The sequence below is a fragment of the Jaculus jaculus genome, chromosome 13 (genome assembly GCF_020740685.1).
Source record: "Jaculus jaculus isolate mJacJac1 chromosome 13, mJacJac1.mat.Y.cur, whole genome shotgun sequence".
Lineage (NCBI taxonomy): Eukaryota > Metazoa > Chordata > Mammalia > Rodentia > Dipodidae > Jaculus > Jaculus jaculus.
The window spans coordinates 69,113,408-69,126,114 of record NC_059114.1 but is presented as its reverse complement, the minus strand read 5'-3'; the positions used below and the strand labels follow the sequence as shown (position 1 = coordinate 69,126,114).

General features: G+C 47.9%; 1 protein-coding gene across 2 annotated transcripts in view; it reads right to left on the bottom strand.

Moving 5' to 3' along the window:
- The window catches only part of Lifr (LIF receptor subunit alpha), a 59,349-nt gene extending 47,142 nt beyond the window's left edge, over nt 1-12,207 (bottom strand). For both annotated transcript variants that reach the window (XM_045132255.1, XM_045132256.1), the window contains exon 1: nt 12,078-12,207. The gene's annotated coding sequence lies outside the window, so the exon portion shown is untranslated. The remainder of the gene's footprint in view (nt 1-12,077) is intronic.
- Between the last annotated feature and the right edge of the window lie 500 nt (nt 12,208-12,707).

Sequence of the window (12,707 nt, the reverse complement as noted above, 5' to 3'; positions counted from 1 at the left end):
AACCGTCCACAGCTGCCCACAGTGCACAACCCAATCCACACAGCCTCACCACAGTGCTCTGCTTCATGTCCTTCAGAGAGTTCATGGACGTCTGGAATCATCTCTGTGCACGTGGCTCCTGCTCACTGTCCATTCCCCCAGCTCCTGAAGAGCACGGCCCCTTGTCTACTGCAGCACCACACCCCCAGAAGCTAGGAGGACTCGGCACACAAAACCAAGTGTGCCAGAAAGATGTGTCAAATAAGCTGCCTTTGTAGATGAGTGCAGAGAGACTCGTGTTTAGCTGTACCACAGAGGAGCATTAAGTAAATGACACATGTATTCCTCAAGCCTAGTTTCACATGGGTGGAGGCAGATATTAAACATATGTCCACATATGCCCAGAAATTACTCTAGAAGAACACCCAAAACAATGTTGTCTGAAGTTACCTCTGAATGCCGAGACAAACTTTTCTAAATATTTTTCTTTATTTGTATAAAGTAAGCATTGTTACCTGTGTGCTTTTTAAAGATAGTTCCACTTCTAAAAACGTAACGACCTGATATTTTAAAACTTGCAGAAAAGCCTTAGGAGCTCAGTAAATAAAAAAGTTTTCTTGGGCTGGAGAGATGGCTTAGCGGTTAAGTGCTTGCCTGTGAAGCCTAAGGACCCCGATTCGAGGCTCGATTCCCCAGGACCCACGTCAGTTAGATGCACAAGAGGGCACACGCATCTGGAGTTCATTTACAGTGGCTGAAGCCCAGGCGTGCCCATTCTCTCTGTCTACCTGCCTATTTCTGTATCTCTCTCTCTCTCTTAAATAAATAAATAAAAATAAAAATAAAAAACTTTTCTTACTACTCAAATAAATGTGGAACAAAATGATACAAATACTGTATTTAAAAGTCTTTAAAACATTTAATACTCTGCACAGTATACCAATTTTAAGGGAAGAATTTGAAACTTACTAGAAGCTGTGGCTTGATGGTCTGCATCCCCAAGAGTGCAGTTAACTGGGACAGTGGTCTTAGAAGGTAGAAGCATGAAGAGGGGGGGCACAGCGGGCGGTCCTCAGGTCATGCTGGCTGCACCCTCAGAAGGGACTATGGGCACCCAGTCGCTCTGTAACGCTAAGCTTGATGAGGTAAGCTCTTCCCCATAGGTACACACAGCTCTTCCATGATATGATAGGAAGAGAGAGCCCTCACAAGACCAAGTCAATGCCAGTACATTGTCCTAACCCTGCAACACTGTGCCTACCCAACGCTCTTCCTGGGCCAGATGTAACAGATGGGGGGTGCTTTATGTTCACACCCTGGCTTTATGAATTTAGAAGAAGTTAAGAGCAATGCGCATGCTCAGGTTCCGGCTCACTAACACCACAGAAAGCGCACAGCCGTCAATGTCTACCAAAGGACTTCCAGTAGCATTTCATAAGGCGTGACAAAACAGACAACAAAACTGAATGTCAGGGTGGCTTCAATGACGTGAAAAGACAAAACTGGGGAACTATGGGTAAGGAAATGCTATATATTACAGTTTAAAACTAGTACTTTACAGACCATGCCTTCAGATGTTTAAAAACAAAAAAGTACCTGCCAATATTCCAAAGCACAGACTTTAAAAATCAAAATCAGCTGGATGTGGAGGTGCACGCCTTTAATCCCTGCACTCAAGAGGCAGAGGTAGAAGGATCACTGTGAGTTCAAGGCCACCTTGAGACTACATAGTGAATTCCAGGTCAGCCTGGACTAGAGTGAGACCTGACTTTGAACAACCCAAGAAATAAATGAAAAACAAAAATCAAAATCAAGACTGGCATGGTGGCATATACCTTTAATCCCAGCATTCTGGAGGCACAGGTAGGAGAATCACTATGAGTTCAAGGCCAGCCTGGGTCTACAGAATAAGTTCCAGGTCAGTCTATACTAAAATAAGACCCTACTTCAAAAACAAAAGAAAAGAAAATCAAAATCAGAAGTTCTGGAAGTACCCATCCCACACACCAGGGGGGCAACAAACACCCCCTGTACTGATACAGTGGTCTAGAGTTTTCCATAGCTCTCTCCTTTCCTTACTGGCACCAACAGTAGGCAGCTTCCCATCACTGTGACAAAATACTAGAGATCACCAAATTATAAAAAGAAAACGTGGAGTGGGTGCAACAATTTTGAGGTTCACATTCACAATCACTGAGCCACTCTACTTTGTATGGCGAGGCAGCAAATCATGATGGGACAAACATGGGGAAAACCAACCAACCAAGTCAAAGAGGGGCCAGGGTCCCACAACACCCTTTAAAGGCATGCCTTTAATGACTTAATGACCTCCCATGGGGCCTGCCTCTTAAAGGTTCTACCACCTCCCGCCAAGAAATCAAGCCTTTAAGACTAGGCAGGCACCTTGGGGGACATTCAACCTCCAAGCTAAAGCAGTCCCCAAAACAGACAATTTTCAGTTGTCATTTATTTACCTTGCCACTCTTGTGTGTTGTATAGAGTTAAGAAAATAAAAAGTCAAATGTGGTAGTTCACACCTGTAACTCAAAAGCTGAGGCAGGAGGATTGCTGCATATTCAAGATCAGATTTGGCCAGAGTCAAGTCTCTTCATAAACAACAAACAAAACATAAAAACCTAAAGAAGAGGGCTGGGGATATAACTCAGAGGCTACGGTGCTTCCTTGCAAAGCTTTATGATCCAGGTTCAATTCCCCAGTGCCTGTGTAAAGCCAGATGCACAAAGTGGTACCTGCATCTGGAGTAGGCTTGTGGTAGCCAGAGACCCTGGCATGTCCACTGTCCCTGTGTCTCTCTCTTTCTCTCTCTGCTTGCAAATAAATAATTTTTTAAAAAGAACATGAGGTACTTTTAAGAGTATAAATCAAAATAAGACAAAAGGCTGATCAGATCTACTTCCACAATTTTGAGATCTCCACCACCCTCTAAGCATGAGAGTCTCTAACCCTGGCAATACAGCCCGTGTGGGGCTCGAGGATAGCACTTATGGCTCTCACTGTGAGGTGACAGGTTCCAAAACAGAGTCATGACGCTGTCTTTTGGGCAAGGGTCGACTCTGTCCTACATCTAGCCAAAACCATGTATGCATATCAACATAGCTCAGCTGTTTTCCACTGTTCCTTACATACTCTGCACATCTCACTATGAGAAGCAGTGTGTCTGTGAATGTGACCCCCTCTCCCTCCCTGCAGAAGCAACAACTGGTTCCAGTGGAGAGGGGGCAGCGTGGTGGGCTTTGGAAGCAATGGTATGGTTGGAAATGTGATATATATAAAGGAGCAAATATTGACATTGCTGGTGGCCCCCTACCTTCCATGAGTTCCACACAGTAATAATTCCTATGATTCATGAAACTGTGTTCTTTAATTGGGCTGTATAGGGAAATAAAATGCAGGTCAGTATTTGTCCTGAACGTTCCAGAACAGATCTTTCATAATGACTGAGAGTGGACTCCTCATACAACTTCTTTGGTACATATTACAGATGTACAGACTATATGTCATCCACAACTTCAGCCGGCTTTAAAAACTCTCTCTTTACAGAATGAATTACAGAGCTTATGTAGTTTTACAAACTGTCAGTGGCGAACATCCCTGGCTTGTCTCTCAGCAAGAGCACGTGCTGGGATTTCTCACGGAGGACAATGGTACATCCCACGCCGCGCAGCTTTACTAGGCACCCATTCTAATTAACTGTTCAAACCTGAAGAGACAGTCTGAAAGAGCAGAGCCATAACGTCTCTGTAACAATCATGAAAGCCTGTCCTTCAGAGAAGATATAGTAGCAATTTTTCAGCCTATTAGCCCAGGAAATTCTCACCTAAGTTTAACATAAGCCACCAGTAAATCATCCATAAATGTCAACAAGGAGACATGACCGAGCAGCTCGCCCAGCAGGTTGAACAAGCACACAGCAGTGTTTGTTCTCTGCAAAGTAACATCACAACAAAATTCCCTTTAAAAGTGCAGGGGCGAAGAGAAGAACTGCCTGTTACTGTGAACTGTCCTTTACTGAGCGGGTCTCCTGGCCTGGCGCTGCACTCCACTGCTCACTCCTGTGTGTCATTCCAGGGGCCAAGGCATGCCTGCAAGGGAACGACAGACGTCTGATGTCTGTCCTGTGCCTGGCAAAGCAGCAGCACCTCACTGTGACCATGCCTGAGTAAACCTGCTGTCACTACTAAAGAGAAACAGAGGGTAAGCCCTGCCCTCCCAGAGCACACTCAGGACTGCGCAGGACAATGGCAGAGGAAGGGGACAAGTGTCCTCAACTCAAAAGAAACACACTGGCAACAGAGAGTATTTCCATTTTAAAGAAAACAAAAATGAATCAAATCGTTTCCCAATGATCAAAAGCAATGAACCGCTCTGAAATGTTTTTTTTACAACACTTTTGATACAATTCAGAGATCAAAATTATCCTGCTTAGACAAACTGCACTGATAAGAAATACAACTATAGCCTGAGCTAGGTCCCTTTAGCAAGTGTTCTCTGCCCATGACAGCCAAGGGCCAGGGTCCATCAGCCCCTCAACAGAGAAGGAAACAAACCCAGACCTTACCAAGATCACACAACCCGACAGAAATGGTGCTCGCCCTAGTCCCTGCCCCAACTACAGCATGCTTAAATGTTGCAAATTCAGGAAAGAAAACTGAGCTATAATTTTAACACAGAGAAATGATAACACTCAAGAGTATAAAATTGGTGTGTGTGCACACACACACACACACACCACACACACACCAAAAACAAAATAGACAACCTTATATCAACTGAAACTTGCTGCTTTACAATCTGATTTTTTCCAATTACAAATGCAGAGGCTCGTTCCACATCTCTACATTACTATAAGGGGACAAACAGATTATTCCATTAGATGTAATTACCACAGTTCATTCCGTTAGTCTGCCGAAGCATGAGTACGTAAACTGTTTCTAGTTTGTAACGAGTTTAAAGAAAGTTAAAGAAATCATTATTGAAAATTGCAAAGGTTTCATTTGGGGTGGTATACATTTTTGGTGTATGGGGTTGGGGAGCCCATGATCATCCTTGGGAAACACATTTCCTCCCAAACATCACAAGCTCCTCTCGGTCTTGGTACATCCCACCAAGTGGCCTTTCCAGCAAGTCCGCGTCACTGTGGGTAAAATGAGGCTCCCAACAGCAGCGGGGCACACACACCCACTATGTAGGCGAGAACCACTGCTATAAGTTGGTTTCTACACACATACTTTTCTATTTTTTCCCCCTTAGTTTAAATTCCTAGTGGTGGAAATGCCTGACTAAGGGACAGGATACATTTTTGAGGCTTCTGATGAGTAATACAAAATTGCCCTCCTGGAAAGTTACAATTGAAAGGAGCCCACAGGAACATCTCAAAGAGAGGACTTTCAAAGCCTCCAGGGTTAGCTAAATTTAATCTTAAACAACCCATTCTTACATGGCCATAGTCTTTAAAAATAGCAAAACTATTGATAAAACACATCGAGAAAACCAACAAACAGTTCAGGGGACAACTGCTGGATCACTTCAGGTCCACGTGCTCTCAACAGAAGACGCAAATCTTCAACAAGGGATCCCAGCGGATGGAAACCAACAGTGACCATTAGAAAACCTAGGGTTCGGCTGGGCGCCAGAGCAGGCTTAATTCTAGCGCTTAGAAGGCAGAGGCAGGAGGATCACTCTAAGTTCGAGGCTACCCTGGAACTACAGAGTGAGTTCCAGGTCAACCTGGGCTACAGTGAAACACTGAACCTCAAAAGAAAGACAGAAAGAAAGACAGAAAGACAGAAAGACAGAAAGACAGAAAGACAGAAAGAAAGAAAGAAAGATAGATAGATAGATAGATAGATAGATAGATTCAGACATGGTGGTGCACGCCTTTAATCCCAGCACTCAGGAGGCAGAGCCAGGAGGACTGCTGAGTTGGAGGGCACCCTGAGACTACATTGTGAATTCCAGGTCAGCCTAGGCTACAGCAAGACTCTACTGAAAGAGAAACAGAGAAGAGAAGGGAAGGGAAGGAGAAGGGGAGGAAGGAAAGGGAGGGGAGGGCGGAAGGAAGGAAGGAAGGAAGGAAGGAAGGAAGGAAGGAAGGAAGGAAGGAAGGAAGGAAGGAAGGAAGGAAGGAGGGAAGAAAACCTAGTGCTTCCAAAAGGTGCCAAGCCAGTAACAGACTCTGTACCTCCACGTGCCTATCTGGCTAATACTGGGCTTCAGTACTGGGGGTTTTACTAGCAGCCTGTTCTAGTCTTTAACAAGAAACTAATGAAACCAGAATTATTTCAAAATTTATAAGCGCAGTCTCAAAATGAATGTGGCTGTAGGATGTTCTCAAAATTCCTGTAGCTATACATCCCATTCGTTCAACAGTGTGGGGAGTGTCTGCTGTGGGGTGCGCCCTGCACTAACGCTGGGGACACAGCGAGCCCCACAGAGGTGAGCCCTGCAGGAGCTGCTGCTCTAAGCCGAAGGCAGAACTCTGCATCAGGTCAGCAGACCATGCTGCCCCTGAGGACTGGGTTACTAAGCCAATTTTTACCCTTCCAGGTCTCAGTTTCCTCTCCCGTAAACGTCACAAGCTCACAAAGGATCTGACGGCCCTCTGACACAGATTTCATGCTCTCTTTGGAGTTGTTTTAATGCTCAATTTTCTGTATTTACAAGAGACGTGCACTGTAAGCTCTGCCTGGTTCTTACAAAGGCCTTCCCCTCAGAACCAAGTGTACAGCTACAGTAAAACCAGTGGTTTGGGGGCTTCAAGGAATAAACCCAGTGGGTTAATTTTCGCTCCCAGCTTCGGCTCAGGTGGTTTTGCCTCCTCCACCTTCCCTGGGCTACAAACAAAGGCAGGAGGAATGAAGAGGGGTCTCAAAGCCTGCTGTGTGAACAACCTGGCACCCTGTCCCCATGCTTCATGTGACCCTCCAGGGCTGCCAGGGTTTCCTCTCCTCGCTCCAGCCTAACTGAAGCTCACCTCAACCACCCACCCAATTCTGTCCACAAATGGCAATCACTCACCTCCCAGTCAGCATTTAAGGTGAGAACTGGGAAACGCTACTTCCCATGGGAGGCTCCCGCCCCAACATCCCCACAGTCCTCGGATCCAGGACTCCCTGGGGTAAAGAAGACACCTGCCTCGGGGATCAGAAGGCATGGCAGCCATACACCTTGGGGAAGTGATACTGCCTCCCTGGGGGCCCTCGGGATGCCTGATCTCAACTCCGGGAGTGCATGTGGACTCCAGGGCCTTCTCCGAATCAGCCCACAAGCACGAGAGCGGGAGAATGTATACATAACACAGCACACGAGACGGTCTCACCTCTGTGCACGTGGAGGAAATTACTCACCAGAAGTTTCTGCTCACCTTCTAACATAAAAAGCAGCCAATCAGCATAAGCTTTGGCTTCCCTGAGCAGTATCAGCATGACAGAGAACCAGAAGGGGACACACGTGTCGCCACTTTAGACAACAGCAGGGCGAGCTTTCTGGACTTGCTAAGAGAGTGTCAAACGACTGGCCAGAGTACCCACTGGAGTTTCGAAGTCTCTAAACTTACCAAGACTAGCTGCCTGCTTCCCTCATCTGCCAGTGCCCAGACTACATACAGGTAAAAAGGACAAGAAATGACAAAGGCAAAAGGAATCCATTCTCTACAGTCAGCGCAGATCTTACAGAGGAAGCTGCAAGAAAGTATGATCTTCTGCAGAAGGAACTGCTCCCGCCAGGTACCACCTAATCAGAACAGGAAATTTAAAATAACTGAATCTCTACAAGGTCACAGAGATAAGAAAGGGGAGCCCAAAAGCCAGTCAACCGAATGACTCCGGGTTCCTAGTAGACTTCTACAACAATTGCTTGGCATAAAACTTGTTTCCCAACTTTCAGTTAATATAAAGGAACATATATTTAGAATGACAAACAGAAGTTGGGAAGAGGAAATACCTCAAGTTCCTGATATTTCCTAAAATAGAGCATGTGTGTACGTGTGTGTACACACACACACACACACACACACACACACGTATGTTCCTCTTGTAGGATGAAAGTACCTGCATAAAGCACATGTGATTCATTTGCCTGTCCTGTGCCCTAAAGAACTGAACACTCAATACACAGACAGCATCTGTTAGGGCTTTATGCCGGTGCACATGTCTATTACAAGGACATCAAAGCTGAAAATACAAACCAAGTCTCTCACAAACCACTATATGCACCCCAAAAAGGTGTGGTTTTAAGGCTTCCTACTTGAATCTCACAGAAGAGATATGACTTAGAGCAAGTTTGAGGATACATTAGCCATAAGACCCGGTAAGGTCAAGGCCAGAGCCATGCTAGAAAGCTCAGAAAAAGGATTCTTAATCTAAGAATTTAGATCATAATCAGGCAAGATTATTTCTTAAACTATTATTTAGTTATTCAATAAACAGGAGGAGCCGGCCACAGGACAGAGACAGTGCCCGTGGGACAGGTGCAATGAGGGCCAGGCCGACCAGTCCCTGCCCTCCTGGAGCCTCCAGTCCACGAAGGACACTTCCACCTTGGTCTCTCCCACACTGTGAAGGCCTTCTTCACAAGCTCAACACACCAATCCCAGCACACTCGTGGGTGGCAGCCTCCCCTTCCCTGCCACCATCAACCCCAGGTAGTGGTGACCCTAGGTCCGGCAAGGACTTGGCACTTGCGGTGCCCTCTGTCTGACTCACTCTTGCCTTCCAGTTGTCAAAAGTCACAGGCTGCAGCTCCACCTTGGGCACGTAGCTCAAAGCTTTGCTGCTGCGGAGAGTTTCTGCCGCCACAACCTCTCAAACACAGGCCCCATCCTGGCGCTCCTGACCTCGGCCACACTCCTGTTTTCTTTCCCAGCCCTTACCACTGTCTGCTAGGGTCTCCTTTCTTTGCTATTTTATCTGCCTCCCACATTCAGATGCCAATCGTTTATCACCAGGTCTGTTTGTCCTGGGCACGACTGGATCTCAATTTCCAGAAACCTGCCTGAGATACTAGCAGGTGTCCGATAAACATCCATGGAAGAATAAATACACCAGCACTGCAAGGTCTGTACCAGTGTCAGGGCTCAAGTAGCAAAGGAAAGAGAGAACACCTTAAATGCCAAAAGAGTTGATCAAGTTTTCTAAACAATACATCTTTTAAAAAATTGTCATAGCTTACAATGCTTTATAAAAGCATAAGGCTGGGCTGGAGAGATGGCTTAGCGGCTAAGCGCTTGCCTGTGAAGCCTAAGGACCCCGGTTCGAGGCTCGGTTCCCCAGGTCCCACGTTAGCCAGATGCACAAGGGGGAGCACGCGTCTGGAGTTCGTTTGCAGAGGCTGGAAGCCCTGGCGGGCCCATTCTCTCTCTCTCCCTCTATCTGCCTTTCTCTCTGTGTCTGTCACTCTCAAATTAAATTAAAATAAAATAAAATAAAAAATTTTTTTAAAAGCATAGGGCTAATGTCAGACTTTATAATGCAAGAGGCTCACGTGTTCGCATTAGCATTACTGCTACAATCTATTCTGTGTTCAAATCACTGAGAGACCCCAGTCCTGCATGTAAGAAAAACAGCAAGTAATATGATGGAGAAAGGAGAATGGAATTCAAAGGGGAAAGTGTGGGGGGAGGGGGGGAGGGAGGGAGGGAGGGAATTACCATGTGATTGTTTTTTATAATCATGGAAAATACTAATAAAAATTTTTTAAAAAGAAAAACAGCAAGGAAAAATACTTATTGAAGGCACTCTTCCTCTAAGAACTGTCATTCACCCTTTTCTAAAAGGAAGGTGTGAACACAAGTCATCAACATTAATGCATGAGGGAGTGGGGCCCATCCACAGAAAACGGGTTTTGGTGCCTAATAACAAACAAGCTTTTACGAAAAAGTAAACTGCCTTTGTCCCCAGTTGAATCAAAAAGATAAGCCTTCTCCAAAAGGATATATCTTCACATGCATTTAAACACTTAAAAATGCTGCCTTATGGGCTTTTTTCTTAAAGTTGCATCATTTTCTTTTTCTTTTGGTGAAACCAAGGACCAGGTTGTCACCAGGGCTATGGCAGTAGGGATGGACCACCACAGCTCACACATCACACCTCAAAGCTACCAGAGGCTCTCAAGAATGCCTCTAGCTTCCGGGAATGAACAGGCAATAACTGAAAGCCACTTAAAAACCTCAAAAAGGAGTGCTTTACAGTCCCTTTAAATACCACAGGCAACCTATGCAGTTCCCATCAAAGAGAGATGTTTATTCGGAAGGCAGTGGGAGAGGGTAAGGCAGCCCTCTTAGGGACTACTGTCACGAGTCAGGGCTCTGAAGAGGGAGGGATGCTGGTCCAGTGCCGAGTCTACAATGTGCCTCCATTGGTCGGAAGACAAAAGGAACCTATGTAAAAGGTTACAGAGCACTAGCCTATGTCTGGAGAGGTAGCCACAGGGAGCCAGAGGACAAAGTGGGTGCAGCATGTACTTCCCACTCCAGAACTTTCAGACTCCTGCCACTGTACCCAGTGTGAAGAGATGGCTTGTCTCAGAAATGAATACAATCACACCTTCACATAATCACGTACACTATCATCAACCTATGCCTCACGGATGACTCTTCAGAAGGCAAAGTTTTCAAAACTCACAAAAGTTCCATACCCTTCAAACACTCGTCTCTGATTCTCACTTCCCAGCACAGAGTCTCCACTAGCGACAGGAGCATGCTTGCAATGGATGGATCGATCTCACCTATTACAAAGCAAATCCATCTGGACTCAATTCTTGGAGGGCAAAGAGCTAGCTGCTCAGTCCTCCTTGAAAACATAGCTCATGTTTAAACTGAGCTTCTAATTCCCCAATGAAGCTTTCAAATGAGCACAGTTTCCACCTGGCTATAAAATGGAAAGGGAAGGCAAGAAACAAAGAGGACAATCTTGTGTTTTTAAGGGCACAGGCTATATAGCTAGGCTTCCTTTCCTCTGCCAAGAGAGCGCAAGGAGCCCTCTGCTAGCCGGGGAAATGTGACTTCGGATTTGTGGCAAAATAATCAGTTACTGGGAGGAGGGAGCAGTTCTTGCATCAAACATAGGCTTTAATAGCTTTGTGTGTGTGTGTAGAGATGGGAGGTTTGATCTAAATTTTCATTTTGGGCACCGTTTCTGAATCCCTGACTAAATAATACTAAGTCACATTGGCTCTAAACAAACACTTTTTTAAAATTAAAAACAAATATGAAAGAAATCCAAGGCAAACAAATGGGAAAGCAAACTTTACACTGAACTTTTGTTGGGGGGGGTAGGGGAAACGTATCTTAAAAGAACACATTAAAAATACAAAGAAATTACAACAGTGCACATGTTCTATCAATATCTGACTGCATTAAACACACATACAAAGGGAACACAATGATTATCTAACTGCAAATAAAAGACCTCGTGTGTTTGGGTAGCTGAAGGTGGGGCCAGGAATTCTCAGTTAAATCTCAGTACTCAAGCCGTAGTTTAAGCTCTCCTGCACTTGCCCTAGAGTTTTGTGGGGGTCTTCCTTCATGATCCCCCCAGCTTTGTAAAGCTTTCAAGACAACACATCAGCGATGGCACCCTTCACCGAACCTAACTTTGCACGCCAAGGCTAACTTTGGATTTAATGAGTCCAGCGCCTTCGGATTATCAGCACACATAAATGCAGGTCAGTGAAAATGCACCGTAAGCACAGTACCGAAGAGAAGTTCTCCCCCCCCAGCTCACCCCCAGGAGTTAAGGGGACACAGCGCGGTACCAAAAACTGCCTGACAGGTCCCATCGCCAAAAGGTGGGGGAGAGAATTAAAGGTCCTCTTCCCATTCCGCCAGGTAACCTGGGCCTCAGAACTCTCTTGGCCTGGCGGGCGTGCGAGCGTGCGCGCGGCGCGAGTTCGAGGCCGGCCAGTCGCTGCCCACCGGCTGACCCACGGACGGGCTCGCGGAGGGGCGCGAGCCCAGCAGAGCAAAAGCTTCCCCGGAGCCCGGGGCGGGGGGCTGTCCGGGCGGCGGCGGGGACGCGCCCCCCAGCCCGCGGCCGGCTCCTCCTCCTCCCGGCTCCCGCGCCCGCCCGGCGCCCGCTCACCCGCTGCTCCCGCGCCGCTATCTGTCCATCCCCCCCGCCGTCCTCTGGGCCGCCGCCCCGGGGCAAGCCCGCCCGGAGTCCGCAGCCGCCCGGGGGTGGAGTGGCGGTGGAGGGAGGAGGAAACCTGCAGCCGCCGAGGAGGAGCCCGGCACCCGCCGCCGTCCCGCTTCCAGCGCCCGGTTGCTCTAGACGCCCGCCGAGCACGGGGGGACTGCGAGCCGCCGCCCGAGCTGGCTTCGATAACCGCTAAGGACACCGCCGCCGCCGCCGCCGCCGCCACCGCCGCCGCCGAGACGCTCCGGCGCGGACGGACTGCGCGCGCGGGGGGCGGCGCCTGCACGCCGCTCGGCGGGGGTGGAGGCGGTGCGGCGTTGGCCACGCCCCTGACCACGCCCACTTAGCCACGCCCCCTCCGCTCTCGGCTTGGGCGCGCGCGCCCGCGACGCCGCGGGGAGAGTCGGAGCCGCGCGGGCTGGCGGGCGCGCGCGCGCCGAGGGCTGGACCGGAGGACGGCGCGGCCAAGGTCACCGGAGCGCAGACGCGGGGTGGCCAGCCGCCTGTGCGCCCCGCCGACGTCGTGTGGCGTGGGTCCGGGCGCTGCCTCCCCGCAGCATCATCACCTTCCTTCTC